Source organism: Vulpes lagopus, chromosome X, assembly GCF_018345385.1.
Source record: "Vulpes lagopus strain Blue_001 chromosome X, ASM1834538v1, whole genome shotgun sequence".
NCBI classification, from domain to species: Eukaryota; Metazoa; Chordata; class Mammalia; order Carnivora; family Canidae; genus Vulpes; species Vulpes lagopus.
In genome coordinates, this window is record NC_054848.1 from 65,351,412 (window position 1) to 65,370,143 (window position 18,732).

General features: G+C 36.5%; 1 pseudogene; it reads right to left on the bottom strand.

Moving 5' to 3' along the window:
• Positions 1-6,291: 6,291 nt before the first annotated feature.
• LOC121483559 lies at positions 6,292-8,000 on the bottom strand (annotated as a pseudogene).
• Positions 8,001-18,732: the final 10,732 nt, after the last annotated feature.

The following is an 18,732-nucleotide window of genomic DNA, read 5'->3' on the forward strand; positions in this document are numbered from 1 at the left end:
CATCCAGTCCAGTGTATCATTTAAAGCTCTCGTTTCTTTGGAGATGTTGTGCTTAGAAGACCTATCGAGGGTAGAAAAACCTAGATTGAAGTCACCAAGTGTAAGTGTATTATTATCTAAGTATTTCTTCACTTTGGTTATTAATTGGTTTAAATATTTGGCAGCTCCCACTTTCGGGGCATATATATTGAGGATTGTTAAGTCCTCTTGTTGGATACATCCTTTAAGTATGAGATAGTATCCCTCATCATCTCTCACTACAGTCTTCGGGTAAATTTTAGTTTATCTGATATAAGGATGGCTAGCCCTGCTTTCTTTTGAGGACCATTTTAATGGTAAATTGTTCTCCAACCTTTTATTTTCAGGCTGTAGGTGTCCTTCTGTCTAAAATGTGTCTCTTGTAGACAGCAAATAGATGGGTCCTGATTTTTTATCCAGTCTGACACCCTGCACCTTTTGATGGGGTCATTAAGCCCATTCATGTTCAGAGTTACTGTTGAAAGATATGAGTTTAGTGTCATCATGATATCTATTCAGTCCTTGTTCTTGTGGATTGTTCCACTGGACTTCTTCTTAAAGGGGAATTTTAAGAGTCCCCCTTAAAATTTCTTGCAGAGCTGGTTTGGAGGTCACATATTCTTTCAGTTGCTGCCTGTCTTGGAAGCTCTTTATCTCTCCTTCCATTTTGAATGAGAGCCTTGCTGGATAAAGTATTCTTGGTTGCATGTTTTTCTCATTTAGGACCCTGAATATATCCTGCCAGCCCTTTCTGGCCTGCCAGGTCTCTGTGGAGAGGGCTGCTGTTATCCTAATACTCCTCTCCATAAAAGTCAGGGATTTCTTGTCTCTTGCTTCTTTAAGGATCTTCTCTTTATCTTTGGAATTTGCAAGCTTCACTATTAAATGTCAAGGTGTTGAACGGTTTTATTGACTTTAGGGGGGGATCTCTCTATTTCCTGGATCCGAATGCCTGTTTCCCTTCCCAGATTAGGAAAGTTTTCAGCTATGATTTGTTCAAATACATATTCTGGACCTCTGTCCCTTTCGGCGCCTTCTGCAACCCCTATTCAGCGTAGATTTTTTCTTCCTCAGGCTGTCATTTATTTCCCTTAATCTATCCCCATGATCTTTTAATTGTTTTTCTCATTTTTCCTCAGTTTCCCTCTTTGCCATCAACTTGTCTTCTATGTCACTCACTCGTTCTTCCACCTCGTTCACCCTCGTCGTTAGGACTTCTAGTTTGGATTGCATCTCATTCAATTGATTTTTAATTTCTGCCTGATTAGATGTAAATTCTGCAGTCATGACGTCTCTTGAGTCCTTTTTGCTTTTTTCTAGAGCTACCAGTAGCTTTATAATAGTGCTTCTGAATTGGCTTTCTGACATTGAATTGTAATCCAGATTTTGTAACTCTGTGGGAGAGAGGAATTTTTCTGATTCTCTTTTTTGGGGTGAGGTTTTCCTTCTAGCCATTTTGTTCAATGCCGAGTGGCCAAAAATAAGTTGTACAGGAAAAGGAGAGAAAGAGAGGAGAGAAAGTAGGAAAGAAAAGAGAAAAGAAAAAAGAAAAGAAGAAGAAAAAGACAAAGAAAAAGAAAGAAAGGAAATAAAAGGGTGGGGGAAGCAAACAGAAATCAAAAAGCATAAAAAACAAAACAAAACACACAGGGGAGTATCTTCTGATTCTGTATACTTTAAGTCCCTTGACTTCCCCTGGAAGTTGTCTGTCTAGCTGGTCTTCTTGTGGCGTGGCCTGTTCTGCTGATTTTCAGGTGTTATCACCTCGGGGCGCTGCTTAGCCCCCTGCCTGGTGCAGGGCTCAGTGGGGGTTGTTTACCCCCTGAAGCCCCAGGAGGAACAACCACAGTGGCTGCGGCCAGCTCTGGAGCCCTGGATTCAGCTCCTGCAGTAAATATAGAGCTCTCAGTCTGCAGGGGCCTGGATGCTGCGGGGGTTGGGCCACTGATCTGCTCAGCTCGGGGCAGGAGAGTCCTTGCTGTCCTGGGCCCTCCTGGCCTCTGCCTGTCCTGCGGGGAGGCCAGATCCTGGGCTGTGTCCCCGGCACCCTGTGCTCCCGGGCCTGTGTTGTTGGATTCCCACTCCTGGCCGCTCAGCCCTCTCCGTGGAGCCACCACTGGAGCCCCTCTGTGCTGCTCCTGGGTCAATGGGTGTGTGCGCTGTAGCCCTTTAGGGAGCTCAGCACACTCTCCCGGGGCGCAGGGGTCTGTTAGTGTCCCAGGGAGCCTGAGGGCATCCCCGCCCTCCTGGGGTCCTGCTCTAACTCACTGCGAGCGCCTTTCCGCCCAGGAAGGTTGGTGCAGCTCCTGCTTCTCCGGGACGGGGCTTTCCTGTCCTGGGGACGCTCGCCCCGGCCTTAGCCCTGCTCCTCGCGGGGCCCCTCCCCCTTGGAGGCCTTTTGTTTCTTTATTTCTTTTTCCCCCCCGTCTTCCTACCTTGATAGAAGCGTGAACTCTTCTCACTGTAGCCTTCCAGCTGTTCTCTCTTTAAATCTCAGGCCTAATTATTAGATTTTCAGGATGATTTGAAGGTTATCTAGGTAATTTGGTGGGGACAGGTGATTTGGGGACCCTACTCTTCTGCCATCTTGCCCCTCCCTCCAGCTAAATCTTTTGAACATATTAAATTGTGTACCTTGAGTCTCAATCTCTAGTGTGAAATGTCAAATTTACAAAAGAAAACACCTGATAAAATAATTATAGCTAAGAAAGATAGGCTCCTTTCACAGAATATGCATTCAATCATGGAGATCATGTTTTTACACCAAAGGTCACATCAAATACCAAAGTGTTGATATTTGTTCACTCCAATTTCTCAAATTGTTCAGGATCTTATAAATAACCCAAGTTTTATTTCCCTTTAAATGAATATTAAACTTATAAATATTATGGAAGAACATTTTTCCAGTTTCATTGAGATGTAGTTGACATATAACATTTTGTAGGTTTAAAGTGTATGCTATGATGATTTGATACGCATATGTATTGCAGAATGTGTACCACAATGAAATTAGTTAACATATCCGTTACCTCACATAATTACCATCTTGTTGTTATGATGACGACATTAAAGCTCTACTTTCATGATGGCTTTCAAATATATGATATTGTTAAGTGTAGTCTCCAAGCTATAAATTAAATCCCCACAAAGTATTCATTTTATAAGTAAGAGTTTGTATCTTTTGATCAACATCTCCGCATTTCCCCCACCCCTCAGCTCTTGTAATCACTGTCCTACTCTCTGTTGCTATGAGTTTGATGTTTTTAGATTACACGTATAAGCAAGATCAGGCAATATTTGTTTTCTCTGTCTGACCAACTTTACTTAAAATATTGTCCTCAAGGTCCATCATTTGTCACAAATGGAAAGATTTCCTTCTTTTTTTATGATTGCATATTTTTCTATTTTTTTATCCATTCATCTACCAAGGAATATTTAAGTTGCTTTCATGTCTTGGCTAGTGTGAATAATGCTGCAGTGAAAACAGGAATGCAGATATGTCTTCAAGATAGTGATTTCATTTTCTTTGAATGTATACTAAGGGTGGATTCATGTATCATATGGTACTTCTATATTTAATTTCTGAGGTATCTCTATGCTGTTTTCTGTAGCGTTGGCACCAATTTTTATGCCCACCAACAGTGTACAAAGGTTTCCCTTTTTCCAAATTCTTGCCAGCATTTATTGTCTCTTGATTTTTAATAGCCATACTAACAGATATGTCTTTGTGGTTTAGATTTACATTTCTTTATGATTAGTGATATGGAGCACTTTTCATGTACTTTTTTGGCCACTTATATGTTTTCCTTAGATAAATATCTGTTAAAATTCTCCACCCCTTTTTTAATTGAATTGTATGGGGTTTTGTTTTTTAATTGTATGAGCTGTTTATATTTTTTTTGAATAATAACTCTGTATCAGATATATGGTTGACAAATATTTTCTCCCATTCCATAAGTTGCCTTTTCATTTTGTTGATTATTTCTTTTGCTCTGCGGAAGCTTTTTAGTTTGTCATAGTCTAACTTCTGATTTTTCCTTTTGTTGTTTGTACTACTGGTGTTAAATTGAAAAAATCATTGCTAAGACTATTGTTAAGGAGCTTTTTCTTTTATGTTTTCTTCTAGAGTTTTATAATTTGAAGTCTTATATTGAAGTTCTGAATCCATTTTGAGTTAATTTTTATAGGTGGTATGGGATAGAGGTCCAATTTCATTATTTTGCATGTAATTTTTCCAACACCATTTATTGATGGCACTATCCTTTTGAGTATTTTTTTCTCAATTGTCAAAAACTGGTTGACAATATATGTTTGGGTCTGTGGGCTTACAAATCTGCTCCATCAGTCCATGTGCCTATTTTTTTTTTCAAAACCATACTGCTTTATTACTGTAGATTTGTAATATAGTTTGAAACCAGGAATTTTGATGTTTCTAGCTTTACTCTTTTTCTCAAGATTTCTTTGGCTATTTGGGGTCTTTTGTGGTCCCACTCAGATTTTAGGATTTTTTTGTGTGTGTGTGTGAAAAACTCCATGGGAATTTTTGTAGGGATTGCACTGAATCTGTAGATATCTTTGGGTTGTATGGACATTTTAACAATATAATCTCTTCCAGTCCATGAACATAAGATATCTTTCCATTTATTCATGTCTTGTTCAGTTTCTTTTATCTATATCTTATAGTTTTTAGCATGTAGCTCCTTTACCTCCTTGGTTAAATTTATTTCTAAGTATTTTATTATCTTCAATACTATTATAAATAGGTTTATTTTCTATTTTTCTTTTAGATATTTCATTGTAAAGAAATGTACTTGATTTTGTATGTTGATTTTGTATCCTACAACTTTACTAAATTCATGTAGTATTTGTAAAAATTAGCGATGGAGTCTTTAGGGTTTTCTATAAATAAGATCAAGCTTTATGTAGAGACAATTTTACATCTTCCTATTTGAATGCCATTTATTTTTTTTCTTGCCTAATTGCTGTGGCTAGTACTTCCAGTATTAGTTTTTCAATTTTTACATATTAACTTTTTTATTGTAAAAATCTTAAGGAAAAAAGTTCTAGTTAGAGAAATAAAAAAAAAAATTTCTAACCCATATGTGGGCAGGCAATTAGTGACATGTGAATTAGTCATCCAAGTCCTAGTCTAATTCTGATCTCATACTTGGTACAAATATCTTAAAATAAAATGCTTACTTAGCATTTAAGGAGATTCAACATTAGAAATATTAGCCACTCCTGGAAATAGACTTTGGATCTAGAATTGGTGTCTGGAGTTTTAATGGGAAAAATTGGAAGAAAGGACATGGTAGGACTCTACAAACATTAGAAAGAAAACAACTACCTCCATCATCTTCTACTGAGACTTACAAAGTTAAATGTTAGAAGTTTCAAAAAAAAAAAAGAAATTTCTTCTTTTTTTTTTTTTTTTAATTTCTTCTTTTTATACCTAAAACTTGAATGTTAGAATGGGCTGAGTTACAACATAGGATGGAAAACTGATTATTGATTAGAGTATGGTTTCTGGATCTTATTATGAGATATTAAGCTTTTTGGAAAATACCACCATGCCTCTAAAAATATTCCAAGAAAAGCAACAAAGAGAATAATAATTATAAAGCACATCAATAACCAGGGTTAAATATGACAGCTGGATAGAAGAAACGTTTGCTTTAGAAATGATGTAATAATTAAGTAGTTGCTAAGGGTCTGGTTCATTAAAATTGAAGTGGAATTTAACTGGCCATAGTCAAGTATAACTTTGAAAAATAAGTCAATTTAACCAGTTCATTCTGAAAAAGAGCATTATTCCTTTTCCTTTCTTACATGTGACCCAGATAAGACGAATATCTGATGTATCTGAACAATATTTTTTAAAAATAAGAAAAACATATCAATTTTAAATAACTTTAAAACTGATAGAAACTAAACAGCTTTAACCTTAAAGCTGATATGCTCATGTTTACATAAATATATAAACATATATATTTTTTAAATTCCAGAAATGAAGACACAAGCCCATGGGGTGTGTGGCCATCATAGGCCAGTCATTTAACTCTGGCTATTGTAGGACTGTTTTGACATGTGTGGGGCTCTGTCCTATATTTACAATTGCCACCTTTAAACACCCTTCCCATGAGGGAATATTTGCCTTCTGTTCAAAGCATCTGAACAAAATTCATCTCTGAACTAACAGGGATATGTTAACAGGACACCTGGTATAAAAGGACTAAGAGAAAGTGATTCTTATACAGTCTCTCAGGCTGTCAATCATTTAGGCACAAGTGAATTAGCATCCATGGTGTTGAGAAGGTAGAATTTAGGCTGAGAAGTCAATCCCAGATGGGTACATATTCCTACAGTCCAGGGAGGACAATGCCTAGTACAATCAAACATTGCCAATCCAAGTAAAACACAAAGCTCATATAAGCCATGTTGACCACAGTGGTCATCACATGCAATGCCAAATGCTCTAGTTCCTGGACATAAACCGTGTCAAACTACATGTTGATGAGACAGATGATAAGGACAAAGATCTGGCCTTATAATCCTCCAGACTATTCCATTGGCAAAGTCACTCATTTCTGGCCATAAGCTCATAAATGTGAGGATGGGTATGGGAGGAAAGTGAAGATGGAAGCTCTGTAGAACATTCAGAAGTGCTTCATAGTCTTTACATCTTGGAAGATGGCAACAAGCAGAATGGGGATGATAGCAAAAGATGGTGTCAGAATCACTCAGGAAAAACATGACCATTTTAGGTTCAGGAATCTCTCCATTACTAACTGGCCAGACTACATTCCTGCCACGGTGGAGCTTTGTCCTGCAGCCAGGATCCCCACTGCCCAGATATAGAGTGCAGCAAGCCCAAAGTTACATCCTAGCACAACACCTGCTTTGTAGATGTCCATAGCCAGTTGTGAGTTATCATCAGGAGAAAGGGTAATGTGTGAACTGCTGTTATTTCCACAGACTGCAACCACCTAGTTGTTGGTTTTTTCAAAAAAAATTATTCAGCAAAGACTGAGATAACAAATATGTTGATGATGAAGGGAACAAAGAGAGCAACACAGGAGTCAATGAAAAAGTATTTACTAGCTTCTTGAACTTCCTGCTTATTGGATTGGTTTACATGTCTGGACCGGACTAAGGCAGAATGCAGGTACATATTGTGGGGCATGATGACACTTTCCATGATGCCCACAGCCTGCTTAATCTGTGAGATATGACAGTCCGAACACAAGTGCAGGAATATGCCCTAGAGTACCCGGCTCTGGGTACTCTGGGTTTCACTGTAAATATATTCATGTCCAAATATGAGGGTCATAATAGTGATGAGAAAACCTAAAAAATGCTTCTAGTTTCCACAAGCCTTTTTTTGTACAAAAAAAAGAGAAATACAAATGTCTGCAATGGTCATGAGAACTCCACCCAACAGAGGTACCCTTCCTATAGATGGAAAATTGATGGCAATGGCTGAACTAATAACTTCTTGTATATCTGAGCAAAAAAACAGCCAACTCTACCATGAGCCATAGGCTAATTCGTGGGAACCTAGGATAATGAGAGCGACATACTTCAGCAACAGGCAAACCCCTCACCACTCCCAGTCCAGCTGCATGATGCTGGAACAGGGGCCCCATGATGGTGGCCAACAGAAAAACCAAGAGCAACTTCAATCCAGCCACTGTTCCAGACTACAAATCAGATTCAATGTTTTCTGGATCCAGGTAGGCAGTGCTCATAAGAAAGTCGGGTCCTGTGAAAGCCCAGAGTTTATGAAGCTAAAACAAGAATACTGTTCCTCAGGAATGGTGATCATCCCATCAAAATAGATGGTGAAATGTTCCTGTGAATGCCTGGTGGACGGTGGAAGAGATCCTGTTGTAGACAGGGTTGAAGATATCAAGACAGGCAGATTCCTCATGGTCTCTAGAAGCATCATCATCTGACATCTTCTGTTCAGTCCCGAACCCCATGGTGGATACCTGAATGCCTAATTTCTTAGAATAGGATTCAACTTCATAACTACATGACAGGATGCCCCCACATATGCCACTCCATATCCCAGGAGCTAGCACCTACTCCAGTACTATGTTGAAATGGAGGGCCGAGAGTGAACATCCTTGTCTTGTTCCTGATTTTAGAAAAAAAGCTTTCAGCTTTCAAAGGTTGAGTATCACGTTACCTGTGGGCTTGTCATATATAGCTTTTATTATGTTGAGATATGGTCTTTCTATGCTCAAGTTTTTGAGAGCTTTTAACAAGAAATAGTGTTGAATTTTGTCAAAAACTTTATCTGCATTTATTGAGAGGATGATATGATTTTATGGTTTATTAATGTAATACAAAATGTTTATATATTTGCATATGTTGAATGATCCTTTCATTACAGAGGTTAATGCCACTTGTTCATGTTTTCTGATCCTTTTAAGGTGATGTTGAGTTTGACTCGCCTATATTTTATTGTGACTTTTTACATCCATATTCATCCACAGTACTGGCTTCTAGTTTTATTTTGTGGAAATGTCGTGTTATTTGTAGTATTTTTATATGGCTTTGGTGTCAGGGCTATGCTGGCCTCACAAATTGAGTTTAAGAGTGCTCCCTCCTCTTTAGTTTTGTAGATGAGTTTGAGAAGAATTGGCAGTAATTCTGTTTTAAATATTTGGTAGAATTCTCCCATGAAACCACTTGGTCCTGGACTTTTCTTAGTTGAGAAATTTTAAATTAATGCCTTAACTTACTTTGTTGTTATTGATCTGTTCAGCTTTTCTATTTCATTGTGACTCTTCTTAGTAGGTAATATGTTTTTAAGAATTTACTCATTTCTTTTATGTTATCAAATTTATTGACATATAATTGTTATTAGTACCCTCATATGCTTTTGTCTTTTCGTGGAATTAATTGTAATGTCTCCCCTTTCACTTATAATTTTGTTTGAGTCCCCCTTCTTTCTTTTCCCTTTGGTATTTTAGCTAAAGTATTGTTAGTTTTATTTATTTATTTTTTAAAACATCTTTTGGTTTAATGGATTTTTTTCTATTGTCTTTCCAGGATATATTTTGTTTTTTTTTTCTAAGCTTTATTTCCTTCTTTTTGCTAACTTTGGGTATACTTTGTTATTTTTCTAGTTCCTTGAGTTGTATAGCTAGAATGTTTACTTCATAGCTTTCTTTTTTTTATTAAAGTAGACATTTATCACTATATACTCCCCTTACTACTACTTTTCCTGTATCCCAAGGATTTTTGTATGTTGTGCTTTTATTTTTGTTTGTCTTAAGATACTTTTATTTCCCTTTTGATTTTTCTTTGATCCATTGTTCATTCAGGAGTATGTGTTTTTTTTAATTCACATATTTTTTAAATTTTTGAGTTTTCTTCCTTTTACTGATTTCCAGTATCATACCATTATGCCTGGAAAATATAATTGATATGATTTAAATATTTTTTACATCTGTTATTGTTTGCTCTGTGGCTAAACATGCTATCTATCTTAGAGAATGTTCCATGTGCACTTGAGAATTTGTTTTCCAGTGCTATTGAACAGAATGTTTTGTGTATGTCTATTGAGTCCCTTTGGTCTATAGTGTTATTTAGGTCTCCTGTTTCCTTAATAATGTTCTGTCTAAATGATCTATCTGTATAATCTTGAAAGTGTGGTATTGAAGTAAGTCTTTTACTATTATTCTATTGCTATTCATTTCTCTCTTTGGTTCTGTTAATATTTGCTTTAAAAAGTTAGGTACTCCAATATTGGGTGCATATATATTTATAATTTTATATTCTCTGATGAATTGATGCCTTTCTTTGTCTCTTGTGACTAATTTTCACTGAAAGTATTTTATCTGATAGAAATATTACCATTTCTACTCTCTGAGTTACTATTTTCATGGAGTATCTTTTTCCATCCCTTTACTTTCTGGCTATTTGTGTCCTTAAAATTATAGTAAGTCTTATGTAGGTATCAGAGTTAGAAACTGGTTTTTTAATCCATTTAGTTATTCTGTCTTTTTTTCCCATTAATCATTTTCCTTTATTTTTGAAATTTTGTTTTTTCCATCATGACAAGTGTACTCTTTAATCCCCATCACCTATTTCACCCATCCCCCCACCCCTCTCGTAAACATCAGTTTGTTATATGTAGTTAAGAGTTTGTTTCTTGCTCTCTCTCTCTTTTCTCCTTTGCTCCTTCGTTTTGTTTATTAAGTACCACATATGAGTGAAATCATATGGTATTTATCTTTGGCTGACTTTGCTTATCATTACACTCTCTAATTCTATCCATGTTGTTGCAAATGGCAAAATTTCATTCTTTTCAGGGCTGAATAATATTCCATTGTACATATATACCACTTCTTCTTTATCCATTCTTTTATGGATGGGCACTTGGGCTGCTTCCATACATTGACTATTGTAAATAATGCTGCAAATATACACAGGGGTACATATATCCCTTTGAATAGATATTTTGTATTTTGGGGTAAATACCCAGTGGTGCAATTACTGGATCATAGGGTAGTTGTATTTTTAATCATTTGAGGGAACTCAACACTGTTCCACAGTGGCTGTACCAGTTTGTATTCTGACCAATAGTGCAGAAGGGTTCCTTTATCTCTATATCTTACCAACACTTGTTACTTGTGTAGCCACTCCAGCTTTTGATTGAAGAATTTAGTCCATTCACATTTGAAGTAATTACTGATAAGTAAGGTCTTACTATTGCCATTTTGTGAATTCTTTTCTGGCTTTTTTGGTTCTTTTGTTCATTAATTCCTTTCTTTCCATCTTCCCTTGAGATTTATTTTTAAAAATAATTCTATGCTTGTATTCTTGTCTTTTATTTTTTTTGTGTAGGTTTTTTTTTAAGATTTTATTTATTTATTCATAAGAGACACACACACACAGAGAGAGAGAGAAAAAAAAGAGAGAGGCAGAGACACAGGCAGAGGAAGAAGCAGGCTCCATGCAGGGAGCCTAACGTGGGATTCGATCCCGGGACTCCAGGATCACGCCCTGGGCTAAAGGCAGGCACCAAACCACTGAGGCACCCAGAGATCCCCTAATGTAGGTTTTCTCTTTATGGTTACAATGAGGCTTACATAAAAAATATTATAGACCTAACAGTGTATTTTAAGCTGATAACATCTTAATTTCAATCACATACAAAATCTGTACACTCTTTTCTTCACCACATAATTTATGCTATTGATTTTACACTTTACATCTTTTTATATTCTGACTTCATTAAAACTTATTGTAAGCTATAGTTATTTTTAAGGTTATTTTTAACTTTTAATACCTAGTACTGGCTTTGATTTGAGTGTGATTTGCATTGCCTTCCTCACTCTTAGCTTGAGTGTTGCTGGTCACAAAGTTTCTAGGTATTCTTGCCAGTCCTTCTGGTTTAATGGAGCCCAAGAATCACAGTGGTTAAGGCTATGTTTCTGCTCAGTTAGAGAGCAGAATGGTAAGGAACCACTCCAAGCAACTCCCAAATTTTTTCAAGTATGCTTTTGAGTCAAGAGGTGTCAGAAGATATCCTCAGATTTGGCTATGAACTAATCTCTTTACTTGGCTATAGCAAGGGAACTCTCTATGCTCAGGACTGACTGCTCAGGGGTGATCAGTGCCAACCACTTATTTCTCAGCTTTAGCATTTTTGTTACACAGTTTCTAGGTACTCTCACCAGCCTCTTTGGTCAGATAGGGATAAGAGATACTCTAACCATCAGATGGGGCTATGACTCAGCTCCTTGCCTGGGCATGGGTAAACCAAGCACTAGGGCCAGAAAAAATCCTTGTTTAAAGACCTGAATCAGACAGTTATGCATCCCAATGAGTTTCTTAGTCAGAGTGTATCAATTACTTCAATCTGCAGATGCACAAAGCCACTCAGCTGGGATTACTACTTAGGCAGTGTAGGTATGAACTTGGTCTGCCAAGATCCATATGCTGGATTCTTCAAGCCTCCGTCCCTTCTCCTTCACAGATTCATAGTGTCTGAGCCTTGAAGACTCCCCTGAAATTTATATAATGCAAGACCAGACTAGGGGTTCCCATGAAGAATCTGAAGCTATTTTAAAAAATAGAAATGGAAGGAAAACTTCCAAACTCATTCTATGAGGCCAGCATTTTTTAAAATAAATGCAAGAGAGCTCTCCAAGTTGATGTAAAATGATGCTAAGTAACAACATGAAAACATAAAAAAATCATAAAACTCACTGGTGAAGGTAAATATATAGTCAAATTCAGAATAATCCATCAATTAGGAATGATGTCACGAAAATGGTGACTTAGGTCATCCTGACTTTATTTCCTCTCCTACGAAGAACAACTAACAATTACTCATGAACAAGACACCACTGAGAGAATACTGGAACACAGGGGTGAGGATGAAGCAAGTCTGAGATCAAGAGAGACTGAATTAGAAGGGTAAGAGAAATGGCTATACAGTGACCACAGTGCCCCTCCCACAAGCCAGCAGCACAGAATCATGTAGAGAGGTCTCCCCTGAGCCTCAAGTTCCTCTGGTGGGAAAAGGGGGCCTCAGGGGGGACAACCAGTGTCCCCAGCATTGTGAAACCAACAACTAGGTGGTTGAAGTCTGTAGAATTAACAGCAGTCCCCACATTATCCTTTTTAAAATCTTTTTTTTAAGGTTTCATTTATTTATTCATCCCACTTTTTTCTGGCCTGGAAGTTTTGTATAGAGAAATCCAGTGATAAGCCTATAATGGTTCCCTACTATATGAAGTGTCATTTTTCTCTTGATGATCCCAAAATTCTCTTTGTCTTTGATTTTTAAGATTTTGGTTTTCATCTGCCTCAGAGTAATCTTAGTTAGGTAGATCTTGCTTAGGGTTTTGAGATTCCTTTACTGCAATGTCATACCTTCTAAAACTTGGGAAGGTTTTTGGTTATTATTTCCCCATTTTCTTTATGGTGTTTTTATTTATATATTTATTTTTAAATAATAAATTATTTTAAAAAGTTAATTTAGTTAACATATACTGTGTTATTAGTTTAGGGGTAGAATTTAGTGATTCATCAGTTGCATATAACACCCAGTGCTCATTACAAAAAGTGCCTTCCTTAATGATCATCACCAACTTACCCATTCCTCCCATATACCTACCCACCAGCAACCCTCAGTTTTTTTTCCTAGGATTCAACATCTCTTATGGTTTGCCTCAATCTATTTTCATCTTGTTTATTTTTCCTCCCCTTTCCCTATGTCCATCTGTTTTGTTTCTTAAATTCCACATATGAGTGAAATCATATGGTATTTGTCTATCTCTGACTGACTTATTTTGCTTAGCATAATATCCTCTAGTTCTATCCACATCACTGCAAATGGAAAGATTTCATTCTTTTTAATGGGGGAGTAATAGTCCATTGTATATATATCACCTCTTCTGTATCCATTCATCTGTTGATGGACATCTAGGCTCTTTCCATATTTTGGCTATTGTAGACATTGCTGCTATAAACATGGGGGTGCAAGTGTGCTTCAAATCACTATGTTTGTGTCCTTTGGATAAATATATAGTAGTGCAATACCTAGTGCTGGATCAAAGGGAAAGGGTAGCTCTATTTTTAACTTTTTGAGGAAACTCTGTTTTCAGAGTGTCTATGCCAGTTTGCATTCCAACCAACAGTATAAGAGGTTTCCCCTTTCTCCCCATCCTCAACATTTGTTCTTTCCTGAGTTGTTCATGTTAGCCATCCAGATTGATTTGAGATGTTATCTCATTGTGGTTTTGATTTGTATTTTTCTGATGCCAGGTGTTTTTAGCATTTTTTTCATGTCTCTGTTAGCCACTTGTATGTTTCCTTTGGAGAGATGTCTGTTCATATCTTTTGCCCATTTCTTGACTGGATCATTTGTTTTTTGGGTGTTGAGTTTGATAAGTTCTTTATAGATCTTGGATACTAGCCCTTTATCTGATAAGACCCGTGCAAATATCTTCTTGCTTTCCATAGGTTGCCTTTTAGCTTTGTTGAAAGTTTCCTTTGTTATGCAAAAACTTTTTATCTTGATGAATTCTCAGGAGTTCATTTTTGGTTTTGTTTCTCTTGCCATTAGAGACTTTACTAGCAAGAAGTTGCTGTGACTGAGGTCAAAGAAGTTGCTGCCTATGTTCCTATCTAGGATTCTGATGGATTCCTTTCTCACATTTAGGTCTTTCATCCATTTGAGTTTATTTTTTGTGTGTGGTATAAGAAAATGGTCTAGTTTCATTCCTCTACCTATGGCAGTCCAATTTTCCCAGCAACATTTGTGGAAGAGGCTGTGTTTATTCCATTGTAGATTCTTTCCTGCTTTGTTGAAGATTAGTTGACCATGGGGTTGAGGGTCCATTTCTGGGTTCTCTTTGTGTTTCATTGATCTATGCATCTGTTTTTTTAAAAAATATTTTATTTATTTATTTATTTATTTATTTATTCATTCATGAGATACATAGAGAGAGGCAGAGACATAGGCAGAGGGAGAAGCAGGCTCCCTTCAGGGATCTCAATTTGGGACTCGATCCTGGAACTCTGGGATCACACCCTGAGGTGAAGGCAGACGCTCAACCACTGAGCCATCCAAGCATCCCTATACATCTGTTTTTGTGTCAGCACTTTCTTGAGGATTACAGCTTTGTAATACAGCTTGAACTCCAGAACTGTGATAGCTCTAGCTTTTGTTTTCTTTATAAAAATTCCTTTGGCTATTCAAGGTCTTTTCTGGTTCCATACAAATTTTAGAATTATTTGTTTCAGTTCTGTGAATAATGTTGATGGTATTTTGATAGGGATTGCATTGAATGTATTGATTGCTCTGGATAGAATAGACATTTTAACAATATTTGTTCTTCCAATCCATGAGCATGGAACATTTTTCCATTTCTTTCTGTCCTCCTCAATATCTTTCGTAAGTGTTCGGTAGTTTTCAGAATACAGATCCTTTACCTCTTTGGATAGGTCTATTCCTGTTATCTTATGGTTGTCACTACAATTGTAAATGGGATCGATTCCTTGATTTCTCTTTCTGCTGCCTCATTGTTATTATATAGAAATGCTACTGACTTCTGTGCGTTGATTTTATATCCCGTGACTGCAGAATTCCTGTATCAGTTCTAGCAATTTTGAGGTGGATTCTCTTGGGTTTTCTACATAGAGTACCATATCATCTGCAAAGAGTGAAAGCTTAACTTCTTTGCTAATGTGAATGCCTTTTATTGCTTTTTGTTGTCTCACTTCTGAGGCTAGGATTTCCAGTACTATGTTGAACAACGGTGGTGAGAGGGGACATCCCTGTCCTTTTCCTGACCTTTTGGAAAAGCTCTCATTTTTTCTCAATGGTGAGGATGACATTAGCTGTGGGTCTTTCATATGTCTTTTATGATAGTGAGGTATGTTCCCTCTTTCTCTACCCAGCAGAGTTTTTATCCCAAAAGTTTTTATCCCAAAATGATGCTATGTTTTGTCAAATGCTTTCTCTGCACCTATTAAGAGGATCATGTTTCTTATCCCTTCTTTTATTAATGTGGTATTATCATATTGATTAGTTTGTGGACATTGAAACACCCCCTGCAACCCAGGGGTTGCAACGAATCCCACTTGGTTGTGGTGAATAATCATTTTAATGTAGTGTTGGATCCCATTAGTTAGTATTTTGGTGAGAATTTTTGTATCCATGTTCATCAGGGATATAGGTCTGTAATTTTCCTTTTTGGTGGGTCTTTGTCTGGTTCAGAGATCAAGGTATTGCTGGCATCATGGAATAAATTTGGAAGTTTTCCTTCCATTTCTATATGGGAATAGCTTCAGAAAAATAAATATTAATTCTTCTTTAAATGTTTGGTAGAATTCCCCTGGGAAGCCGTCTGGCCCTGGAGTCTTGTTTGTTGGGAGGTTTTTGATTACTGCTTCAATTTGTTGCTAGTTATGTGTCCGTTCATGTTTTTAATTTCTTCCTGTTTCAGTTTGGGTAGTTTATGTTTCTAGGAATTTTTCCATTTCTTTCAGATCGCCTAATTTGTTGGCATATAATTGCTCATAATATTCTCTTATAATTGTATTTCTTTGGTGTTTGTGATCTCTCCTCTTTCATTCATGATTTTATTAATTTGGGTCCTTTCTCTTTTCTTTTTGTAATTCTGGCTAGGAGTTTATCGATCTTACTAATTCTTTCACAGGACAAGCTCCTTGTTTTATTTATTTGTTCTACTTTTCTTTTGGTTTCTATTTCACTGATTTCTGCTCTAATATTTATCATTTTTCTTTCCCCGCTGTGTTTAGGTTAATTTGTGTATTGGAGAGTTTTCTTGTTTCTTGAGGAAGGACTGTGTTGCTATATACTTCTCTCTTAGGACTGCCTTTGCTGAATCCCAAAGGTTTTAAACTGTTACGTTTTTATTTTCATTTGCTTCTGTGAATATTTTTAATTCTTCTTTAATTTTCTAGTTGTCTGATTCATTCTTTTTAGGATGTTCTTTAACTTCTCCTATTTTTGTGTTCTTTCCAAATTCCTTCTTGTGATTGAGTTCAAGTTTTAAAACATTGTGGTCTGAGAATATGCAGGGAACAATCCCTGACTTTTGGTACCAGTTGAGGCCTGATTTGTGACCCAGTATGTGATCTATTCTGGAAAATATTCCATGTGCACTCCTAAATAATGTGTGTATTCTGTTGCTTTAGGGTGAAATGTTCTGAATTATATCTGTTAAGTCCATCTGGTCCAGTGTTTCATTCAAACTCCTTGTTTCCTTGTTGATCTTCAACATAGTTGATCTGTCCATTGCTATGAGGGGGTGTTAAATTCCCCTACTATTATTGCATTATTATCATTGATTTTCTTTAACTTGTCATTAATTGCTTTAAATATTTCACTGCTCCTAAATTAGGGGCATTAATATTTATAATTGTTGGATCATTTTGTTGGATAGACTCCTTTATTATGATATGGTGTCTTCATCTCTTATTACAGTCTCTGATTTATAATCTAATTTATCTGATATAAGGATGACTACTCCAGCTTTTTTTGACGTCCATTGGCATGTAAATGGTTCTCCACCTTCTCAATCTGGAGGTGTCTTTCAGTCTAAAATGAGTCTCTTATAAGCAGCATATCGATGGGTGGGGTTTTTAAATCTGTTCTAATACTCTGTGTCTTTTGATTGGAACATTTAGTCCATTTCCTTTCAGGGTAATTATTGAAAGATATGAATTTAATGTTGTACTACCTGTAAAGTTGCTGTTCCTGTAGATTGTCTCTATTCCTTTCTGGTCTTTGTTACTTTTGGGTTCTCTGTCTACTCAAAGGATCCTCTTTAATATTTCTTGCAGGATTGGTTTTAGTGTTCACAAATTTCTTTAGTTTTGGTTTGTCCTGGAAACTCTTTATCTGTCCTTCTATTCTGAATGTCAGCCTTGCTGAATAAGGTATTCTTGGCTGCTTGTTTTTCCCATTTAGCACATTGAATATGTCATGCCAGTCTTTTCTGTCCTGCCAGGTCTCTGTGGACAAGTCTGCTGCCAGCCTTATGTGTCTTCCATTGTAGGTTAAGGATCTCTTTTCCTGAGCTTCTTTCAGGATTTTATCTTTATCTTTGAAATTTTCAAGCTTCAGTATAATATGGTGAAGTGTTGACCTATTTTTTGGTTATCTTGAGGGGGGTTCTCTGTGCGTCCTGGACTTCAATGACTGTTTCCTTCCCCAGATTAGGGAAGTTTTCAGCTATAATTTGTTCAAATAAACCTCTGACCCTCTCTCCCCCTCCTATATCTTCTGGAATCCCTATTATTTGGATATAATTTTGCTTTAAGGAATCACTGATTTCTTTAAGTCTCCATTCATGATTCAGTAGTTTTCTTTCTCTGTTCTTTTCAGCTTCCTTATTTTCCATCATTTTACCTTTTCTATCACTCCCTCACTCTTCTTCCTTGTTCATCCTCATTTTTATAGCCTCCATTTCAGACTGCATCTTGGTAATAGCATTTTTAATTTTGGCCTGACTAGATTTTAGTTCTTTTATTTCTAAAGTAAAGGATTCGCTTGTGTTCTCTATGCTTTCTTCAAGCCCAGTTAGTATCTTTATACTCATTGTTTTAAATTCTAGTTCAGACATCTCATATCTGTACTGATTAAATCCCTGACAGTGAGTACTACCTCCTGTTCTTTCTTTCGAGTTTCTCCATCTCATCATTTTGTCCAGAAAAGAGAAGGAAGAAAGAGAAAAAAACGACGATCAATAACAACAATGACAACAGAACAGCAACCAACAAAGCAAAAAAAAAAAAAAAAAAAAACCCAAAACAAAGGAAAACAAGAAATAAAATAATTTACAAAACAAAATTAAAAAGTAGATCCTATGAAGGTTTTGGTCTGCTTGGTACAAGAAACTAGATCCTAAAATATGGAAAAAAGAAAAACATATATATACAAAAATAAAATAGAATGAAAGGAAAAATTAATAATATATAAATATAAATTTTAAAAGAATAAGTAGCTGAAAAATAAGTATATAACTGAAAAAATAATACTGAAAATCCAAAGAATAATAATTATAATAATAAAAAACAGTGAAAGCTATATACTGTTTTCCCCAAGTTCTGAAGCTTTGCTGCCCCCTGTGATCAGTAAACTTGGTATGAGCTGGTTGTTCATACTGGCCTTGTGGGGGTGGGGCCTGTTGCTTGATTCTCAGGTGCATTTGCTCT